General features: G+C 47.0%; 1 long non-coding RNA gene across 1 annotated transcript; it reads right to left on the reverse strand.

Moving 5' to 3' along the window:
* Nucleotides 1-4198: 4198 nt before the first annotated feature.
* On the reverse strand, nucleotides 4199-11720 carry LOC149371591 (uncharacterized). The gene is made up of 4 exons (XR_016292004.1): nucleotides 11496-11720; nucleotides 10361-10454; nucleotides 9495-9570; nucleotides 4199-4680 (listed from the first exon to the last, which is right to left on the reverse strand). It is a non-coding gene; the product is annotated as an uncharacterized LOC149371591 (long non-coding RNA).
* Nucleotides 11721-19892: the final 8172 nt, after the last annotated feature.

Genomic DNA, 19892 nt, shown 5'->3' on the forward strand with positions numbered 1-19892 from the left:
TATGAGCATTGAAGTCCCCGCAAATAATATGCGGTGAGGGCGTCCTTGCTATCAAGTTATCAAGTCTCATAGCATCAAATCTTGGAAGGCTTAGCTTGCGTGCAAGTCCCGGCACTTTTCACGAAATTAAATTTAATGACATCAGCACCAGGGATTTGTGAATGAAATGTATACATCCAGTCTTCCATTCCACTGACTGTCTACACTTGGCTCTTTGCTTTGTCTAAAAGTCGAGTTTCCTTGTAATACATTATTTTCGCTGTGAGGAAGGGCGGAAATCGAGACAGCTCTAATGGTCATGGTGCGTATGCTTTCGAGCTTTCACCAGTGATGGGAAACTTCCTAGATATACCATTGTACAGCCAATCTGCATGTCAGTGTCAATTCCTTCCAAAGCGGCAGGGCGAAAGCCAGCTGAAGAACCGTATCGTTATCATGGGAACGGTATTCCGCAGAAAAAATTTCATTCCGGAGCGGCATTCGAAACACCATCGACGTAAACAGAATGCCTTCGTTCTGTGCCGTACCTGAGACAAGTCAGCGAATGAAGGAACGTTCCACGCTGCGTGCATGTGCGGGAATGGGTCATTTTAAACATGAGATTTCCTCTAGTCACTATGTGTGCTGAATCAGTTGAAGCCGAAACTAACTGGAGTTCACTACCCCGGCTTCTACTGCAATTTATCCGCCAAGTTCCCATCTGTGTCCCACTTCTTAGTAGACTAGTACTGCTTCTGCTTTGAACGCATGCTTAACGCACGCTTAACGCACGCTTAACGCAGACTCTCGATTGCGCATCCTGCAATGATGTTACAGCCCCTGAGAGCTGCGCGCTGGGTCCGAGACCACGCTGCACGTTGTATTTGTAGCGGTTGTACACAGCTTGAGCCCTCCTTCCACCCTCATATTGTCTCACACACAGCGGCCGACACACAGCGGCGCTAATGTGAGTGGAAGACAGACACCCAAGCGTTCGTGTTAAGCGTGCTACAGTGCTAAGCCGCGTTCAGCTAATTTCCTTTATCCTTTGTTTTTAACTAGGACACACAATCATATGAGTGAGGATTGAAACACAAGGAGGGCATGTGTATATGTGAAGTAGGACCACTTCATAGAAAAAGAAATTTCAAGAAATGCCGTTACAAGAAACGTGTGTACTTAGTAGACGCAGCGAGGGGTTTCGCCTACTGCTACTGCGAGAGAAAAACAAAAAGATCTAGAAATGCGGGCGGAAGCTTGAAGAGGCATCGCATATAAAGTAATCGCTCAGGAAAGAAAAAAGCAGCAGACAGAGCTCGGAGGTCAGTAAGAACATTATGTGCAGCTGCCGCCGTAAACCATGTGGGTTACCTGGATCACTGTTTCTATGTTTAATGTTTATTTTGCTGATGTAAATATTCTACCTCGCCTCTTAGAATTCAACCAAAGTGCATTTCATAATGCAGACACCATAATTTACTTTCTGAAAGCTGCAGGAAGGCATACGCAACTTCATGCACTAGCAGAAGGGTAATTTTCTATGGTTTTGATGTTGCCCATTCAACTGGGTGTTTCCAAAATACTTCAAAGAAAAGTTCTGCATTGCAGCCTTCATAAAAGCCGGACCCTACTGCCCGCCTTTTTGAACCAGATTTTGATCTGAGCCTCATTCAAATATGTAAATCGAAATTAGGCTTGCAAAACGGCGGTAGTACGCTTTGGGCGTTATGGTTGTAGCCCTACAATGTTGAGTTCAGCCATCTCGCCGCCCAGCACTCCTACTCACAACCCGGGTTGCTTGAGAACCAAGAACCAGAGGCAAGAGCTCCAGTTTTAAGTTCATAACAATTTTTTAATCAAGCTCCGAACACGCTTCAAAACGCAAATGTAAAGAAATGGCGCATGTTATAATCGCTCAAATACATCAACATAGCCATGTGTCCCGTTGCCTTACAACTTGTGCAGACTGACGGCTTCTTGTGGTCTTGGAAACTAAATGAGCAAGAGGCCTTAGAAGAAATAAAAATTACGTCTTTTTAAGCCGTCTGCAACCTGAGATGACGTTTCGTTCATCGCCCCGACACGGAAATTCGATGCGAAGATAAGGAGTGAGGATTTCTGAAAGGTTGCTGCTATCTGGCATTACGAAATGCGAGACCGAAGGCAAGGCTAGTCCGTTGCCATCCTGGCTCGTAAGAATCCGATAAAAAGTTGGCGTGCGAATGGCGTGGCGAATGGCGTGGCGTGCGAAGAAATGAAACGACATTGAGAGCTACGCCCAGGAAAAAAAGATCTTTTTCGAGTCTCTACAGAGTCGTCACAGTATGGATTAAAAGGGCCGTATTGCGATCTAAATCCCTTGCTGAGCACCTTTTTACTTCCCGCTTTCCGATGTTGGCTTTCTCTTCAATGTAAAAAAAAAATCATGCCTCTTATCAGTATTTTTTTTTCGCCCTTTTGCAATACCTTCATTGTTTCGATGCTACTCCGGTTGTCTGTTCTCCTTCCATCGGCAGACTTCCTTCTTTTTGCATTTCTCCTTACTGCGTATGTGTTTCCTTTTGTTTATTTATGGCTTTTTGATCTTCCACGGCCTCTCTTTGCCAGGATGTCTCCTGAGAGGCTCTTTTAAAACTTCCTTGAGATCCAGGCACCAGTTGTTACATCGGGCTTGCGCTCTTTTCTGCTCGGTATTACTGCGTTACGAAACAAGTAGCAGGTATGATAACGGGAACAATTTCACAAGTACTTACGTGACAGAGTATCGTACGATATAATATCAGATGCAACGATATTATTCTATTTCGCATTTCTGCAATAGTATTTTGCGCAACATAAAGAAAAATTTCATATTCCCCTTTTTCATCGACAAATTCTTTATGCATAAAAACACTGATCAGCACCAATCTAAACATGGTATTTCTTAAACAAAGAAGGCTATTGAGCTGCAGTGATTTTTCATGGGGTTACTTAAAAATCCCCAACGTAGACACAAAAAATCCATATTTCTCTTGATATTTCGCTACATCATTCCGGAAAAGGCAGAGCTTGAGGAACAGCAAAATTTCGGGTCTTTAACATTCCTGCAAATCCATGCAGATGTCCTTTGCGGCAGACATTTGTCCGAATTTTTGAGAAAAGCCAGATTTCTGGAATGAAGCACCAGTATCTTCAATTTTGAGAAAGCATTAAATTTCAACGAGTTTTCCGTGTTTTGACGAGTTTATCAGCAATGAAAGAGGCTGCATGGCCTATTCAACTCGGAGAAGCATTACCATAACCAAACAGTATTAAAAAAGTTGCGGACGATTACATTACTTCCTAATGCGATACTTGAGCGCACCTCATCAGCTGTTTCAGCTTTTCGATAGATTGAGGCACAGAATTCGAGCAAGACATGTATGTACAATTACAGACAACTTGTTATTTTTCACGCATATTGTTTCGTCAAGAAAGGCCCTACACAAGTATTACGGACTATGGCACCTCCCCTGCATGCACCCTGTGCGGTGACCCTCACGCCACACTCTCCCACATCCTTTTCGGCTGCCCTGCTGATCCTCCCCCGCAGGGACAGCCCGCGTTATCAAGCTGGGAGGACTTGGAGGTCGTGCTCTCGTCTCCGGAGCCGCCATCGCAGCTTGTTGCGGTGCTTCGGGGTGCCGACGTCATGGACAAACACCACATGAACGTTCCGACGTAGAGTGGGACCATGCGGTGGTCCAGGGACCCAAGGGGGGGTCTAAACACACTTGCCATAAAACAGTTTCTCTCACTCTCTCTCTCTCTCTCAAGAAACACTTCACTAACAGTTCTTGTTTGTCATGAACACTCTTAGAACTAAAGGAGTGCAGAGGAGTGCCCAGAACACACTTTGGAGGAGTATTTGCTTGTCCCATATTCCACTCCTTTTTCCAGAATAAAATTACTCCCTCTGGACAAAGAGTGATTGAACACCTACTCATGGAGTACTGTCCTACTACTGCAATAGAGTACAGGCACTCCTCCGAGGGAGTAAAGCTACCACATTGAAACAGCATCCTACTACTTTTTCAGGTAGAGTTCCAGGACTCCGTTTGTTAGAGTGACTATACTCCTTCAAGGAGTATCAGCCCAGATCTTATTTTACTCCTTCAAAGGGAGTTTCACGTGTTTTCAATGTATCCTACTAATTTTCTTATTTCACGTATTCTTCAGAGCAAGTTGGTCATATGTTTTGCAGGATCCACCTGCGCTACATCTACAAAAGAGTAGTGAGCAAAAGGGATTATAATCTTTGAGTAGAATAATTTTTGCTCATACAACTACTTTATGGCTACACTACAGTTTGCACATTAGTATGGTGCTCTGTCTGCGTTGGGAATAACAATGGTTCAAGAAATAATGACACAAATGTACAACACTGATAACTTTTATTTCTCAAGTCATTGCTGTGATTGCTGTGGCTGCCCAAAACACGCTCGGGAGGCGCTCGCTAGGATCAAGCCCCATTAGTGTCTCAAGCAGCAGACAAGCCCGCTTTGTTTTTGGGGTGTACTTGACATTAAATGCCAAGAACACTGCCAAAAGCAAAGTAAACCCATCTACCAAATCCACCGCAGTGAGCTGTAAGCGCTCAAAAGAAACTAAGATGCTGGATGATGCCGTAGCTTGCTCGGCTGAGTGAAGCAGCTTTGGCTATGCGTGCATTTCTCCGGGTGCCTGCAAACATGAATGAAAATAATGCAAGTAAGAGTCAATTCCAATGCCCTTTTCATACTATCCTGCATATAACCCCATGAAAAAAAAGAAAGAATACAACTAGAATGTACTGATCGTGTGTGTCATGTCGCTATTAGTGTGTACCTATATTGTAACCAAGTGCAGACACCTTTCATTGCAAACCTTCATTCAGAGCTACAATTTTATGAAGCCCAATACAATTATCACTATGCTAGTCCTTTCAAAAGCTGTGTGCATGTAAAACAAGCACATATTTACCAAATGAAAATTTTAACATGAGCAAGCTCTTCTGCAAGTATCATGATCAGCCTGAATACGCCCACTGCAAGGCAAAGGCCTCTCCCATGTTCTCCAATTAACCCTGTCCTTCGCCAGCTATGTCCACCGTGTTCCTGCAAACCTCCGCCCATGGAACTTTTTGCTGCTTCCTGCTACGCTTGCCTTCTCTTGGAATCCACTCCGTTACCCTTAAGGACCAGCGATTATCTTGCCTTCGTCTTACATGCCCTGCCCAAGCACCCTTTTTTCTCCTGATTTCGACTAGGATGTCTTCAACCCGCGTTTGTTCCCTCACCCACTCCGCCCGCTTCCGATCTCTTAACGTTACGCCTATCATTTTTATTTCCATAGCTCGTTGCGTTGTCCTTAACTTAAGCTGAACCCTCTTCGTTAGCCTCCACGTTTCTGCCCCATAGGTGAATACCGGTAGGATACAGCTGTTGTATACTTTTCTCTTGAGGGGTATTGAAAAACTGCCATTCATGATCTGAGAGAACCTGCCATATGCACTCCACCCCATTCATGTTCCTCTAGTTATTACCCTTCATGATCCGGATCAGCGGTCACTACCTGCTCTAAGTAAATGTATTCCCTTATCACTTCCAGTCATTTCTAAAACCACACCTATTGTGCTTGACGGTTTCTTGTCACATAATACATTGTGCAGTTTAAAATATAGGGTAACCTTGAATCGGGAAAACACTTAAACCAATGACAGTTTTCTTGCTGAAGAGAAATGGCTGTTGCAATTCCTGTTTCTCAGATACCATTAACTGAATTTCATGCTCTAAAATAGTGAAGGAAAAATTCAAAATTTTTCATCTCAAAGAGGCAGACAACAAATTTCAGTTTGGTTTGGGTTGGTTTAAGGGGTTTAACGTCCCAAAGCGACCCAGGCTATGAGAGACGCCGCAGTGAAGGGCTCCGGAAATTTAGACCACCTGGGGTTCTTTAACGTGCACTGACATCGCACAGTACACGGACCTCTAGAATTTCTCCTCCAAAGAAATTCCAGCCGCCGCGGCCGGGATCGAACCCGCGTCTTTTGGGTCAGCAGCCGAGCAAATTTCAGTTGCACATTTTTTTTTGTTTTTAATGATGCATAAGGCATTACTATGCACGGATAACCACACAGTATTCGCCTATGACTGCTAAATAATTTGTAATTAAATATCTTCTCTCTCCTGCTTCACTTTTAAAAACTGAGCAATGGCAATGGCATCAAAGGTCAGTATAAGCCAGGGGAGGCATGAGGAAAACTGCAATATAATTGCGGCTTCGTCATTCATTGTGATTCCGACTCTTAAGGCAGGCTGGCTTTAGCATTGTAACTGAAGTAGCGATATCGTAGCTTTTTTGTGCCTTCCATAACCTATACTGAACATTGATGTCATAGCAATTGCTATGCTATTGAAACAGGGAAGAAAAGAAATCTGGTTGTAATTATTTAACGATTGGAGACGAATACTATGCAACAATTCTATGTATACGAATGCCCAGCACGTCGCTACAAAGAACACACATAACCAAAAATTTGGTGTTTATACTCATTTAAGGTAATACTACTTCCCACGCAAGAACACGACAGCCATGTGTAAACTTTTTGCTTTCATAGTAATAAAGTCTATCCAACGACAAGTTAGGCGCAGCATGTCTGCTCTTTATAAATATGCAATACTGACAATGTTTGACACTAGCATTTGGCATGAACGAGATAACTGTGATTACTTCACACATTACGTGCCAGTCCATACTATTATGCACAATTTAGATTTGCAAATGTAATTCTCTATGACTGCCACGTTAGTGCACTGCAAACCAATGAAGTTGTCTTGCATTTGCAATGTTCTCACTACTTTTATGCAACACTGATCACTTCAGTATATCTGCATCGTTCTGTTAGACGGCCACGGGATAGCTAGAATTAAGGCTATTTTATGTGATGGAAACCATTGACTAGACAACAAAGAAGAAAAGCCTTAACAACTGTCCTGGTGCTGGGACGTCTAATAAGAGCTCAGAAAGACTCGGTTTCAATACGCCAAACCCTCCGCATAACATTACCCTGTGCGAAAATACCCCACCCCACCCTAGCTTAATTTCTGTCCACATGCACCAAGGCTCACTGCACCTGTTATAAATATTGCCCTAAATATTGCAATCAAGCTGCCCGTGTATGCATAGGCTATCTATGCATGGAGAAAGAAAGAAGTTGTTAGGAATGTTTCACACCAAAAACAGAAAAAAAGCCAGCCTGTTTCTCAGAAACAGCTAAGAGCATGAAATGGTGTGTCCAAAAAGATTAGGCTGCTTTGTACTTATTTATGACAACGAGAACTGTCAGAGCTGCGCTTTCAAAAATTCAGGAGCTTTGTGCACAAACGTAGCTTCCATATGCACGTCTTGCAGCACCAACGCTTCCGAATTGAAACGACCGATGAATATGCACAGGAAAAAGCAAATAGAGAGCGCTTGAATTTAAAAGAAAAGCTACCTTGCACAATCAGAAATTTCGCGACAGAACCTTCCAAACAGTGACGTGTACTGGTTGCGGTATACCGAATATATACCTAGCAAATAAGTGTGCGCTTTGTTAACGAGCGGGATTCTGTGGCGGCAATGCTACAGCTCCAATTCCGAAAACCTAACGCTGCAAAAATACGTGCGAATGCACGATACACTTTTGCACGCATTTAGAACTTTCAGTTGTGAAACACAGACAACGAATCTTGTGTATGCGTCTTCCTTGGCTGGTAAAAAAATTCTTATATAAGTCTCCAGTTTGCCTGTGTACTCCACAAATTCTAGGATCCCTGTCCGCTACATGTCAAATTTCACTGAAGCGAAAGTAATACAACCGACAGCTGATGATCTGCTAGGGCAACAGGATTTCAAAAGTTTGAGAAGGGCAGTGGGAGTCCAATCCAGGTGGAGTAGTGAAATTTGACTAGTAACAGACAGGGATCCTCCAATCTGTGGAGGACACCGGCAAATTGGAGACTTACGGAGGAATTTTTTTACCCGCCAAGGAACACGCATACACAAGAGACAACCACAGAGGACTACGGCTTTTACCAGCCCTTGTCCTGTGCGGTTCTCTCTTGTGTATGCGTCTTTTTTGGCTGGTAAAAAAATTCTTCCATAAGTCTCCAATTTGCCTGTGTCCTCAACAAACCGCAGGATCCCTGTCCACTACTAGTCAAATATTTCAACTCCACCTGGCTTGGACTCCCACTGCCCTTCTCTGTGGAGGAAGGGTGACAGCAGCTGGCAAAGGACAAGGTTAACTGCAGATCAACTGGGGAAGCATTATCCTGCACTGATTTTGACGGCAGGTTCACAAGACAAACAAAATCAACTCGAGGAGCGGGGTGCACATCATGCGACTGAATGTCAATGGCCAGTGAAAATGGCACCAGCACTGTGGAATGCACATGCAGAAAACGAGACGCATTTTTTTGTCAACTTTGAGTAGCAGTCTACTGCACTTTTAAAGAGCAAAGTTCTCAAGTATGGCAACACTGGCACTTTTTGTTTTACTGGGGTGAGGGTCGTCGTGAGGGTTGAAGTCCATATTTCTTTTCCATCCACTGTGTTAATTGCGAGCTATGTTTACCTAATAGGGGCTGGGCATCTAACATCACCGTTATTTCTTTGCAGCAGTTAAAACAATACAGCATATATTTTATAACATGCTTAATGAATTTTTGGGAGCAGCATGCTTTTACCCTTCTACTATTTGTTGCTACTGAATCAGTTTGGCGTTGACAAAAGATCTGTAATAAGGAGTAATTACTCATTGACATCCACTCGAGCACAGCCAAATGGCTACAAAGGAAAGCTATACAGCTTTCACAGAAACTTCGTAGTTAAAGAAAGATTCGTCCTGGTCCGGTGTTCGAACTCAGAACCACCACTTCACTGGAGCAGTCGCTCTACCAATTTGTCCAACCTGGACGGCAAGCTTATGGTAGGGCGAGAGCGAAGTGATCAATAACTCGAGTGGTAACTGTGTTGGTCCAATGTTTTAGGACCCCTAAAACATTGGACAAACTCAGTTCCCGCTTCATGTTACCTCTAAAACATTGGACAAACTGAGTTCCCGCTTCATGTTACAATACTGAGTGACATTTTGGTCTATACACCAGAAATACCGGTAAAGCATCATGATAGAACACAATGTTTTTTAAAGGGATAAAGGAATATGTTCGCCCTTTCAGAGGGCACATATGCATAAGAGGCAACATGTGTGAAATAGTCACTGCACCTGAAGCAATGTAAACTCCATTATGTTAACAGCAGCAGTCAAAAGCTTCATGAGCGACTATTTCATACAGATCATGCAATTACATTCATGTAATTCAGAATCAGATTCATGTGATTATACAGGGAGGTACTGCTGCTAAGTGCACGTAGAGCTCTGCATGCATTTCTAAACCCGGCTGTAAGCCTATGTCTACGAAATTTTTCTAAATAGGCAGGTAAGGTATGCATCACTGGAAAACAATACCTACCACAAACAGCTGAGGAGAGAGAGCACAGCCAAAAGCTGGAAGCACGAATGGCCCAGTAGATACTGGCAGCTGGCAACTGCAAATAAATATGTCACAGCAACTGTTGTCAGTGGCCGTAACAATGTCATGAATGACAAGAAATTGTCTACTGCTTCATAAATTAGAATAAGGTATTAACATACGAACACAAAAAGCAATGAGATGGCCCATGACAAAAGAAATGAACAGATTGTATGTGATGCACCGATATACATTTTTTCAGTAGATTTACATGACTGTCACAACCGCATAGAAAGATGAGCTGGCTGGAATACCACTACTTTTATGCATGATGAAAAGAGCGTAACTATTCGAATATAGCATGCACAGGATTTAATTATTACTACTAGGGTGCTTTGCAGCAGCACCGAAGGTATTTTTAAATTGAACGTAGCAACCAGTAGACCCGTCTGCTTTGCACAAATGACGAGAGGATGGAAAAGGTTTGGTTTGGTTTATGGGGTTTAACGTCCGAAAGCGACTAAGGCTATGAGAGACGCCGTAGTCAAGGGCTCCGGAAATTTCGACCACCTGGGGTTCTTTAGCGTGCACTGACATCGCACAGTACACGGGCCTCTAGAATTTCTCCTCCAAAGAAATTCTAGCCGCCGCGGCCGGGATCGAACCCGCGTCTTTCGGGTCAGCAGCCGAGCACCATAGCCACTGAGCCACCGCGGCGGCGGATGGAAAAGGCATGCATTCATTAGCAAGAAGCACGATATCTCACATCACAGGATGAAACGAAAATTGGTATTGCATTTAACAAATCTGCACAGAAATAAAAACTGCCTAGTGGCAATGCAAGTAAGAGCAAGGGAAAAAAATACCGAAGAAAACTGGTGAGTGTGGTGCAGGGAGGTCTGTGGGTAGGGTCTCGTGCCTGGGAATAGTTCCGAGCGCGGAGAATCGCCGGCAGCACAGCTGGTGGCAGTCAACCAAGAATAAATAAGAGAAAGTGAAAATCAATAACAAACCATCACCGATATAGCGAACGACTTGAAAGCGGGCCGCACAAACGAGGGATATAGCAAAAAGCTTGAAATCCTAAATAAGTGCGCAGTTGCATCCCAAACAGTTCTCAAAACCTGAAGGCGAGGAAGCATCGACACCTACACCTCAGGGCAGACGCAAGAACGATCTAACTTTGACATAATACTCTGTCAAATTCTGTTCCATGGGGAAGCACAGATAAAAATTTACAAATGACTAGGCAAGGGATATGCCCCAGCCTTTTAGACGCGATCATTGTCCCCGAAAAAATTGTATGACAAATATTAAGACGTAAGCACTAATCCGACGAGTACACACACTGAGCACTGTCTGTTGGCAGCTGGCCTAGCGCGAGTGCTCTGTCGCGCGGCACTGCCGCTCATCGTCATCTTCTAAGTAGCACCAATCAATCCGACGGGCACCAGCCGCGAGGCAACTCGACCGTTGTCAGTTCCCTTGTCTGTCCGCAGCTGGCCTAGCAAGAGCGCTCTTTAACGTGGCACTGCACGCTCATCATCCTCTCCTACGTAGCACAAATCTATGCTATTGGAATGTAGTAAACATTGTCTGTTGTTTTTCGCAACGCTAGCAAGCGACCGCATAACTCTGTTGTGATAACTGGTGTCATTTTTATTTACTGCGGCACCCGAGTACTAAACGCAGATAGAGACTATGGAGCAACAGTTGCCATGCGGCCTATACGCCCGTTCTTTTCTGGTAAAGGCCGATTCACACGACGGCCCGTTCGCCCGCTGCCGCGGCCGACAGCGCGCCTCTCAACGTGGTGACGCATGAATACGTAGTGCGCGGGCCGCGGGCCGCGGGCGAAAGGACCGTCGTGTGAATCGGCCTTAACGCATTATAGCTGAGGCAACCGCACGCAGACTGCCTGCACTGCCATCCCTATATAGGCGCACACTAATAACGCGTGCGAATAGAGATCAGAAGTAAAGAAACGTACGCGGGACTCACCGTTCAGACGGCTCATCAAGGCTTAGCAAAACCGCACATTCTTCTTCGTTGCCTCTCCAGATGACAAGAAGTCGTAGCGCTACCTTTCTTCACGGCTTTACCCGTTCAAAATCACCAGTGTTGACAGGGCGTAATTCTCGTCGTTGGTTTCCAAAACACACTTGTGTTCTTCATACACGTCCACCGCACGAGCACTCAAACAATGCTACGAAAACCCAAATAACACAAAACGTGACGACCAGTGACGACGGCTGCAGTTTTGCTTCGTTGAAAAAACCTACAAATGCGCTTTTTTATTACTAATATTTGAATTGTGTTCGCAGCAAAAACAAATTATATTTTTTCATTTTATTTCTTTATTAAATGCGAATACCAAAGCGCTTTTAGATACTTTTGCTGACATGTCGTTTGTAGAAGCTGCGATCCTGTGATCCCATCCCCGGGTGTCCTAGCAGACGACGGCGCAGACGACGCTGTTGACGGAATGCAATTTCGATTGACGCAGCGAAAATCCCTTAAATGCGACAAAAAAGGCAAAGAAACGCACCGTATCGCAAACTGGTCCATATCAAGGATATGTTCGACGCGAGCGGTAGGACAAAGAGCAGCTGCGATGCATTACTCTACGCGACACTGGCATGCTCGACGGAGATCTACATGAAACAGAGCTTAAATGTGACCCGTACAAGCGGATTACTGTGATATCAACTGCGTTACGGAACTACGACGATACTTGCTTCACACTTTAGCTTATATGCAACAGCGGCCCGCACTCGCCGCATCCTGTTCGAGTGTACTTTCACTAGCAAGAGCCCACATGCATGGAAGCCGACAGAAGCAACTGTCTTTTCGAGTTCAGATTGTTCCGAGAAATACGAGCAGCTTACTTTAGCACGTACTCGAATTCAAGTTCTCAGCCTGTGTGTCACGTACGGTGACGATGGCGTCGAGGACGAGCTTAAGAATCGCCTTAACGTGGCCGCAACGCGGCCGGTATCAAAACCATTCGTGCGCTAATTGTTGTTCACCTGTACTGCGAACGTGCGCTCAGTCGCAGGCCAGCCGCTAGCTGCTCGATTTGCCAGCCTTGCGAGTACAATTCGCAAGTTTCTGAGCCAATCTGTGAGCGAGCCGAGCTTTCAGCAATGACGCTGCTCGCGAGCGCGCCGCGCGACGAGCTTCGGCCTGCTCCCTGGCTGCCGTATTCGTAGCTAAGCCTAGGAGGTTTCACTTCGATGCCAGAGCTGAGAGCGCTTCGAAACTGGCTAGCGCTGAGATGCTACTCTTTGCATTGTAAGCACGTTTTATTGTGAACTATGTCTCGTAGTGAAATAAAGATATGCTCGGGTCTACCCGAACGGTGATGATGGCGTCGAGGACGAGCTTAAGAATCGCCGCAACGCAGCCGATATTCCATGCATACATGTGTGCTAAATTTGTTCACCTGTGCTGCAAACGTGGGCATAAAGGCTCGCTCAATCGCAGGCCAGTCGCTGCTCGATTTTCCAGCCTTGCGTGCGCGATTCGCAAGCTACGGAGCGAATCATTGAGCGAGCCGAGCTTTCGGCAACGACGCCGCCCGCGGTCGCGCCGGGCGACGAACTGTGCGCTGCTCGCTGGCTGCCCTTGTCGTCGCTAAACCTAGCCGATTTCACATAGATGCTGTAGATGAATGCGCTTCGAAACTGGCCAGCACTTAGGTGCTACCCTCGGCACCGTTTTACTCTGAACCCCGCGTCATAGGGAAATAAATATATGCTCGGTTTCCGCGACCCCTTCAGGAGCGGAGCTATAGCAGAGGCCAGGCGAACTCCAGAGCAGCAGCAAAGCGGCTATGGGAGGAAATTTGTATGGCTGTTATCGCTTCTACCAACAACTCGACATTGGCTAATGATACTCTATCCCAGAGCTTTGGTCGTGAACAAACAATACCAGTGCATTTTTCTGACGCCGGCATCCAGGCTGGCAGGCCGGCCCCGAGAAGCTAACGCGCGCTTACGATTGTATGGCCGTAAGGGCGGAGGAGTAAAACAAGCACTGAACTCCCTTGGGGTATGCAGGAGTGGAAATGCCATTTTACTCTTTTGTCAAGAGGAGTGAACAGGACCTTTCACTCTTTCTCGTTTGTAGAGAGAGTAAATTGAGACCTGCAGGAGTAGCGAGGCTCTTTTACTCTTAATGCAGGAGTAGCAGTTCTTAGAGTGAAGGAAGCAATTAAGCTATCGGGAGATCGTGGAAGGCAGCGCGTGTCCGCATAGGAACGCTGCGCGGCGAAGAGAGCAGCGTCTGACTAATGCCTCTGACACTGCTAGCGAGTCAAGTGAACGTGTCTCTACATTTCGGCTTGTGCCTGCGGGAGAAATGGCGCCAGGAGCGCGAGCAGCTACAGCAGCGCGCTGCCCCGGCTGCGGAGCTGGTTACGAGGGACAACGGCGAAGCCGCGAAACGCAGGAACGGGCGCCTAAGAGCCTGCGCTCTAAAAAAAGATGAAAACACGGCTTTCACAAATAGCCTAGCATATTTCCCCCTATGAAATCTCTTCGCAGCCTTGATTTCAAGGATTATAACTATATGACTTAAAGTAGGCAGCTGACTTCGGTGCACATGGGCTGCAACCTAAAGGATATAAGGCTTCTGTAGTGTCTGCCCGGTTACACTGCTAGCTGTTGCTTAGAGTCATGGTTGTTGCCAGCTGCGGCGGTAGCGAAACGCTTGCAAGCGGCTGCAACAAACTTGGCTGTAAGAAGACGAATTAATGCCTATTTCTTCTCATTGTGTACAACATAAAAATTAATGTCGAGCAGTTTAACAGGAAAAACTGAGGGAGCTCCTCATTTTCGGCAGGGTCTTAGGACTCATATCTCCTAAATCTTAGCTACCATTCGGTGATACAATGGGTGCAAGATTTCATCTGGCCTGCGGCTGGCGTCGCTGGGCTGAAATACTTTGGTGAGGGTCTTTGACCCCATCTTGTGTAAGAAAAGTACAATTGCGCAGTGTCACTCGCTTTTCAAATCAGCCCTTGCGCCTTTTAAATTCGCGATCGTCATCAAGTCTTACTTTAACGAAAAAACTTCGTCTTAAAAACCCGAGACCTACGTTGACAAAGCTCTCTAGCCAAGCCTAAGACAAATCACACTGGATCCAACCTGCGCGAAAGGGTATGTGAGCACATCTGTTGGCTCTTAAGTTTTAGCGCGAAAGCCCTACTTCACGAGGAAAACTGTCAAACTCGAGGTGTGTGTGAAGCCTCTACCTTTCACCTTTGACGGAGCACCCGTGGCAGAGGTCTTCCGCAAATACTCTCAACTCGTTCCATCAACTCGGTTCCATCAACTCGTGGAACCGGCATCGCCCCCCATCCCCGCGCGCGGCTGGCTGTAGCCGCTGACGATATCTTGCATGTGGTTGCCTTTGCAGCTGTGTTGCGTCAAGTGCTTTTGCCTGTCCTACTTGGTTGAACTACGTTAGATTCCTACCATTTATTTCTATACCAAGCCATCAAGCGCAGATATGAAAGAATGCCGATCGTCGCGCCTAGATTCGGCACAAAATTAACATCGCGAAACCACGGGAGCGCCCTAAAAAGACCGCATTCCTCCTTGGATCACCTCATAAACTGTTTAAGAGCCCATTCTGCGTAAATCGCCACATGTCCAGCCCTCCAAAGAGCGAAGGCAGCCAGTCAACCATGCTGGTGACTCTAAGCCAGGCTGGTTTCTGTCGTGAACTGTTGCAAGCATTTTTCATTAAAACCACCGGACAAACGTTTAGGCTGCCCCGGTAGCGCACCACTGCACAATAAGGGCTGCACCAGATATGCACCCAATACATCCATTTGCCATAAGTGCACCCATTCCAATAGCCGTCCGCAGCAAAGGGTGCCGGATGTCGCATTATAGATTTTATTTTCATGACATGCGAAGGCAAATACCACGGCATGCATTCAACACAAAGTGCCATATAATGGTACTAGTACCCAAAAACTCTGTGGTAGAAATGTTTTCCTTTTAAATTTCTTTAAAAGGGTAAGAAGCTATAAGCTTCTGGACCAGCTAACGGGTTACCTATAAACGTGCTTGTCACTGCTGCCTGCACCAATCTTTGTCGATAATTTCTAAGCCTCAAGGAAAAGCAACCAGAAGACTCATAGGTACAAGAATACTGGACCGTTATGCTATTTTTCTGTATTGCTTTGCTGTAGCTTCCTGCCGAGGAAAGTAGATGCTCGCTTTTCCAGGGTCTCCATCGAGACGCGCCTGCTAGCGCCGCCTTTTGGCGGATATGTCACTCAATAACTCTGTAGTTGAGAACTCCGTCGCTAGACGCCAGCACAGCACAGGCGCAGATAATTAAGTTCGCGACAATTTGCAGCTAGAGGGAAAAAAGGCGCTGCGGTCGTTGCCATGGGTCGTTGCCAAAGAGGATATATAAAACTTGCTGGAGTGGAGGGGGCGCTTGTCAAGTGAAGCCGGCCGCCGCCATCTTGCCAGTGGCAGAAAGCGCGCTTGACGCCGGCTCGCGCTGCTGCTTTCGCGCGCTGTTTGAGTGCAAGCTGACGCGACGGGCATGCAAACACCAACGGTTTCATAATGGTTGCCTCTAGCGTTGCCTACGGATGTGCAAACAGGCTGAAGAAGGGTTGTGGCCTCACATTCCACCTGTAAGTACACGAAAACGTGTTCAATTGAGCCCTACGCGCGCGTTGTCGAGCGGCGCAAACTGATGTGGTAGATGTGTGCAACAAATAATAGTGCCTAAATTACTGGCAGGTTTCCAAAAGATCCCGAGCTGCGGAGCCTGTGGGAGCGGGCCGGGGGGGGGGAATCTGACTGTGCAGCCTGCTCGTGCCCCCCCCCCCCCCCCCCCCGCCACCGAATACGGGCCGGTGTAGTTTCGGCTACTAGGCTTTGTTTCGGTGCAATGCCAGCAGTGGGGATGGGATGGCCGGGACCCATATCCTCTGGGGATGCAAACCCCCACTGGGAGTGGCAGCGACTCCCAGACGACTGTGAGGGCCAGTCGTGCACGTGAGGTCCGATGCCTGAGCGGAGGCAGGCCTGGGTTCATACTCAGGTTGGACCCACGAAATCCGGCCCGGAAGGCATGTCGAAACGCCAAAAGGTTTTCAAATACATGCTACCTTCCTTCCTCTGCGCGCGGGGGCGTGCAAGTCTGGCTACCGACGCGTCGGTTTCTGGTTACGGAGAAACCAGGTCCGCGCGGGGGTTCATAGTGGCCAGGCTCTGAGGACCGCCGCCTCGGGGAAGCGGCCTTACGGCCGGCCGCAGGCTTAACCGCCTGCGGGATGCCGGGGGATGAGGGCTTAGTACTGCCTCGTAAGAGTCTGGCGAAAACCGAAGATGTGTGGAGTACCGGTGGAGTGGGCCCGGGTCATCTCATCCTAAGCCACGTTCTTGGTTAGTGGCCCGGTCGCCCAGCCTTGAACACTCTCTCCTCTGTAGGAGAAGAGTAAGCTAGGAGAGGAAATAAGTGCATGGATGGTTGGAGGAAGCACAGATGGACCCCCCGGAGCGACCAGTTCTGAGGCCGCGAGGCCGTTGACGTTCTGGACCTCCACTGGCTCGGGACTATCACACATACTTCCGGTGTCCGAAAAACCGCGAAAAACCTTCGACGGCTAGTAGCCGGCAGGTGGGAAAGGCCTTCTAGTGTGCGATGAGGAGCCCCAGGTAGCTACTGACCCCGTATTAGGTTTTCCTGTCTCCGACGGTCGGAGCCCGTTGCGTATGGTGGGTGGTCGGGCATCCCGTGAGTGGGGCCGCACCATTGGGCAATCTCGATGCTCTCCCTGCCCTGGCCAGGCGGGCCAGTAATGGAGTCGAGATAATTGAAGGATCAGAGCAAAAAACTCGCTGTCCCCATTCCCTTCCCACGTCCCATTTCCCTTTCCGCTACTTCCCAGGGGAGGTCAGGGGAGCCTCCCCGGGACCGCTATCTCGGCTGTGGGTCGCTAATGTAGCATTTTCCCTATTATTTTATTTTTCCACCCACGGGTGGTCAAATTACAACTTGCCTACGGGCCTCCTCTTTTATTTTTCAATTGGGTTAAGCCTGTTGTGTGTAAACGGTGCAGGCAGGGGCCTATTATTTTTATTTCCTTTTTGGTTGCCCCAACCTATTCAATGTGGGAGCGGGCCGTTCGCCGTGAAAGATGGCATGCAAAAGATGGAGATCGCCTGTGCTCCGTACACTTCGCGCCCGAGTGCTTTGACTGCACCCGACAGACGACGCGGCTGCGCGCGGGAAGTGTGCCTTCTGTGTTTCCTGCTTTTCCGCAGCACCTACAGAAGCCCGTGAGCATTACTGGAGAATGTTAAACCATGACACGCTAGGCAGAATTATTCGCCTTTCTCACGTGAGAAGTGTTCGTGGCATTAATACGGCTGCCGAAGGCGAGATTCGACGAAGGTTCTTGTCGGATAGTGGATGGAAGCAAATGGAAGGAAACGTCTGAGCTTCTTGTCGCTAGTGGTTTTTTTTTTAGTATCGTGCTGAAAAATTGTGTTCGTGGAAAAAAGGAGTGCCGTGCGCGCCATTTTTTTGCTTCGTTGTTGAAAAGAAGTTATTGTGGTTGCGTGGTAACAGTTATTGTGATTGCGTGGTAATATGGAAGCGCCCTTCACCCTTCTGTAAAATCGTCTTATGAAGCACTAAGTTCATGGTAAGAAATGAAACCCATTTGCTTTCGCAGCTACACTTTTCTCTTACTTGAGACTGAACAAAAGTATGTGGTGTCCATTTCAGGTAAAAAGGAAGCGTTCAGAGCGCAAGCATCAAGACTGCGAAATGCCTGAAGTTGGAGAGCCATCAACTGCGTTTTCGCCGAGCAAACAATGGTACAAGGACAAAGTCAGTGCCTCTGAAGAAGAGATAACACAGTTGAAGAAGAAAATTAAGATGTTGCAGCAAACGAAGCGAAGGCTTGCGAAGAGAAATTATTTTTACTGTGCGTCGGATTATTAAGCTTTTTTCCTTAATATTTGTTCAGGTTAACTGCTTTCTACATGCCAGTTGGCTGCTGATGGATGAAAAATAAACGTTTACAACCCCAACCGCTTGCTTTCATTGTTTTGTAAACGCGAGCAACTTCACAGGCAGCGCGAAGAAGCACGAGCGCGGTTGCGCACTGCTGCTTTTTGCCACTGGCAAGATGGCCGCCAAGGCTTCACTCTCCCGCATAGGCGCGTATAGGCGGCTTCCACTCCAGCAAGTTTTATATATCCTCCTTGGTCGTTGCCCATCATGGGCAAGCAACAGGGTTGCCAGATTGGGCTATTAATAGCCAAATTGGGCTACTTCTTGTGCGAGTTGCCGTCAGAACTTTCGTTTTGGCTATGTGGCTACTTTTGGGCTACATCTTTTTTATACGTGAAAAAAAAAAGTTAAAGTAGTTATAATGTGCTCTGTTACAATTATACAGTGACAGAAATAAAAGGCATGCTAGAATCAAAACGCAGGCCATAGCAGGTTAAAGAAATTGAGCGTGTCTGCTACAAAATGACAATTTGAAAACGCTGTGTTCCAGAAAACTTATGTGTGTCAGGCGGTCAAGGATCATGGCCTTTCGACTTCTTTTATAAAGAGTGGACACTACGTGAAAGTTGTCCCCAGGAAACTCTTCACGGCCTATAGATTCCACTTAATCCGCGAACCAATGCCACCCGCGCGCGCCACCGAACATAGTCTGTTGCTGTCTGCACATGTGAGCGTTCGCGTGTGACCTTGGCGCCAGAATAGATGGAAAACACTAAGGGAACTTAAGTCTCCTTACGTGGTGCGAATGCGTAAGCATTAAATGCTACTGTTTCGCTTCTGTTGCGTGGTTTCGTGATCCTCACATGTTAACCGTTAACCGTAGATATGGCCTAGTGGTTTGGGCGTCCGCTTCGGCTGCGGTAGGTGGCTGGTTGGAAACCCACCGCCAGGCATGTTCTTTTCTTGTATTTTTTATTCTAGCTCTGCGGACACATTCTGCTCAAGATACGCATGAGGCAAATAATTCTTACGCATTAATAAGGTATTTTTCTCTTTCTTCCTATTCCCGTGGTTGGACAAAGCAAGCGCGCCACTCGCAAGAGCCTACACTGTTTTCTGCAGCCTTAAGCGGCACACGTGAAGCCCTAGAGATTCATTGCGAGCTACGCGAGAGCACCGTGTCAGTTGCGTAATCCGCGTGCACTCAGTCATGGCGCCATCCTTCGGCGCGGCGCGGAACCCACTGTAACTAATGGAGGCGGGGGAAGTTCGTGGCATGACATGGTATTAGATCCGTCGCTACGAGAACTTTCAGAATGGGCAAGTGGGCGAAGTACATCCGGAACTACAAAAAGGAATGGAAAAAAGAGTTGGTTTTCTCATTACTGCGAATGTGCT

This window comes from Amblyomma mixtum, chromosome 1, assembly GCF_055824585.1.
Source record: "Amblyomma mixtum isolate Tamu chromosome 1, ASM5582458v1, whole genome shotgun sequence".
Classification (NCBI taxonomy): domain Eukaryota; kingdom Metazoa; phylum Arthropoda; class Arachnida; order Ixodida; family Ixodidae; genus Amblyomma; species Amblyomma mixtum.